Source organism: Aulonocara sp. 'chitande type north' Nkhata Bay, linkage group LG18 (assembly GCF_057382095.1).
Source record: "Aulonocara sp. 'chitande type north' Nkhata Bay isolate Kocher_YH1m ecotype deep benthic linkage group LG18, A_spYH_male_GT1.1, whole genome shotgun sequence".
NCBI classification, from domain to species: Eukaryota; Metazoa; Chordata; class Actinopteri; order Cichliformes; family Cichlidae; genus Aulonocara; species Aulonocara sp. 'chitande type north' Nkhata Bay.
In genome coordinates, this window is record NC_141361.1 from 30,801,415 (window position 1) to 30,804,879 (window position 3,465).

Genomic DNA, 3,465 nt, shown 5'->3' on the forward strand with positions numbered 1-3,465 from the left:
TGACATGAGGTGATGCATGAATTGATGACTGACATTTTTATTTAACTTCTTCAATCACAACAGTATATTTGAACATACACAATAGTTTATTTTTAGCTTACAAACATCTGAGCATAAAGTGCTGACAAGGAACCCTGGTGTAAACATTAAAATGAAAGTCAGTACAATGTGCAGATTGCAGAAATACACATAAACAAAATCAGTGGCTTTACCACACTCAGTTTTTCGACATCTGTGAACTACTAGACAGTCATTCAATTAAAAAATAATATTAAATAAATAAAACTAATAAATAAAAAATACACACAGCTTACTGATCTCTGCAGTCAGTAACATTACACATAAAGTGCAAACATAATAGCAATTGTATAAACACACACACAATAAAGGCGTGAAATTGGACGGTCTAGCCTTCTGATTAGCTAATCAGAACTAGCCTTCTGATTAGCTAATCAGAAGGCTAGTTCTGATTAGCGTCACCGCTGTCTCGGTGGAGTTTAATAAACTCGGCCGTCTGCTTCTTGCTATCTAAAATATAACCAGACACTGGTGTAAATTCTCGACTGTCTCATACTTCTGTTTAATAAGTTTTCTGTTTGACGTTTAGTCAGCTGTGTGAAAACCAAGGAGGAACCCACCCGGGGGATTAATAAAGTTTTATTTTATCTAATCTAATAACTTTAATCTCAGCCAAACCGATTTACTCACGAACAAACAAAACACTGAAAAAAGCCCAACAATAACATTTTTAGGTTGTCTAAGTGACTTATATATTACGTTTAACCCGAGCAGCGAAACTCCGCGGTGATCTGAAAATGATGTGCCGGGAGTTGTGCCGTTCTCGGCCGCATCAGTAACCCTCGAGCTCCCGGCTAGCTGTCGAGCTGGTGGGTAGCAGACGCCTCTGAAAACGTCGAAGCACTTTTGCAAATATGGGATATATTGATAAACCGAGCAGATATTTGATGTTTACACAACTACTTTCTCGCCTGAAAATATGTTAAAAGTTTATTTTGTGACCCAGAAAGATTAGTATGAGTAATTTTAAAACTTAGTAGCGGCCGCCATTGTTGGAAACTGGAGTTTGGCTGGGCCGCGCTATGAATTCTGGGATATGGTAGTAATTTGGACAGCCTTCGGCGCGTCGCTGTGACGTAATCGGTCTACAAATGCGGCCTCAGGAGGATGCAGCCCATGAATTTGGACATGTCCAGAGTATAATCGCAGCCTTTGCGGTTAGAAAATTGCACTTGATCATGTCGCGATATTATCGCAAATGCGATATATCGTTCAGCCCTACTTCAGATCAAAACACAAACACTTTTTTAATTGTAACATCAAATCAGACTAAATGTTTATTTTTTTAGATTGATAAATATAAAAAACATATTTGTTAACTTTAAGAGTAAAGAGAGAAACTGTCTGTATTTCTTAATTGCAAATGGCACCAAATTGTATTCAAACTGAGCCACACTTATGGAGCTCCATAGTTCTTTTCCTGGTGTTTTGGTTGACATCTCTTGATTTTCCCATGTCAAAGAAACAGGCTCTGTGTTTTGCCTTTATATGCATCCACAGCTGTGCCACCAATTTACTCACATGGACTCTACGAACCTATCAGAAGCTTCTTCAGCTCAGAATGGAATCGTCTGGAGTTTCTTATTAATTAACAAACTTAGTGTACATGTACTCCTAAATTTGATCAAAGTGATAAAAATAGACAGCTCTGTCTCTCTTTATTCTGACATTTAACTAATTCAAAAGATATTTCAATATTTATCTAAAACAAAAGTTTACTCTAAATTGATGTTGTACAGTAAAAATGTTTTATGTTTTCTCCCTAAAGTGTATGTAAATATCTGGTTACAAATGTGAATATCCTGCTGTGTACTGAAATCCCTCTTGTTTTGCATAGAAATATACTGAACAACATACAAAGCATAATATATAAAATAACATTTACCTGAGTTTTTTCTTTGAAAGAAGCCTCTAATGTCCATTCTTATATTTCAGTACATAACTGAAACCGATTTAGTCGGGGAGGGTAAGAACTGAAAATATGAAATAAACACACGTAAGATAAGACTCTATTTAAAAAAAAAAAAAAAAAAAAAAAAAGCATTTGTTCGGCTTTTCATTTCGCCATTTGTTGATTCACTTGAAGAGCGAGTAACGTAATATTGGTCAAGTGATCAGTTTGATATCAATCTTTCGTGATTCACCGTCATATTTACATTATTTGTACGGTATGAATGGTTTGCTTTGGTATCTGGTCAAACTTAAGCTCTCCTTAGTATGGCTGGCTCCGTTTCTCCAACAGCGCACTCACAGGCGGCAGCTGCCCCGCCCCTTCGCTCAGTCGCTTAGTGCCTGAGCTCGGATCATACCAATATCAGGGGGGATTCACCCACAGTCGTAAATTCCCACAGTGTGCACTATGTGCTTCGAATATTGTCTGTACTTTTTGTTTTATACAGTTGTCAGCCAGGCATCTAACTATGAAAAAATTACACTCCAAAAGACTCCGGGCTTCTGACAAAACAACCCGGGCTTAAGCCCAGTAAGCCACCCCCACGCTCCGCCCCTGCGGAGCAGTGGCATATTTGAGATTTAAATCGGCAGAACATGAGGTCCACACTGCCTTTATCATGGCCAGATCACGTGTAGCTCCCCGCAAGAAACTGTCAATTCCCCATTTAGAGCTGTGTGCCGTACTGGCTGGGGCACAACTGTCTAGACTCCTCCTCAGTGAGCTTACTCTGCCCATTAGTGAGACTACTTTATGGACCGATTCTACCACTGTGTTGAACTGGATCCAGTCCGAGTCCTGTCACTATAAAGTGTTTGTAGGTACTCGTATTGCCGAAATACAGGAGCTGACTGAGGCCGCCAGCTGGAGGTATGTCCCCTCGGCTTTGAACCCAGCAGATGACATCACCCGGGGAAAACCATTACGTGAGCTGTCAAAACCTAGCCAGTGGATGGATGGGCCCCCCTTCCTGAGACAAGCATCTGAGCAGTGGCCAGCACGACCTACTGTGAGTACAGACACTGAAGATAATACTGAGTTAAAGAAATCAGCTTTCTGTGCCTATGTCACTACAGATTTGGCACAGTCTGATCCTGCATACAACACCTGGGCTGATTTGGTGCAGGCCACCCACCTGTCTTCTCACGGGGCGGCTGGCCTCCCTATGTCAGCAGCACAACGACTAGAGACAGAAGTTCAAATTCTCAAACAAGAAAGCTTCCCTGTTGAAGTACACACCCTTAAATCTGGGAAAGAGGTGTACAAAGACAGCAGACTGAGCAACCTTTCTCCCGAATATGACAGTCAGCTTGGCCTCATACGAGTAGGTGGACGTCTCCGGCGAGCAGAGCAGATGGATGTTGACACTCTGCATCCTATCGTGTTGTCACCAGACCATCCTACTACTCAGCTCATCATCAAAGACTATGATACAC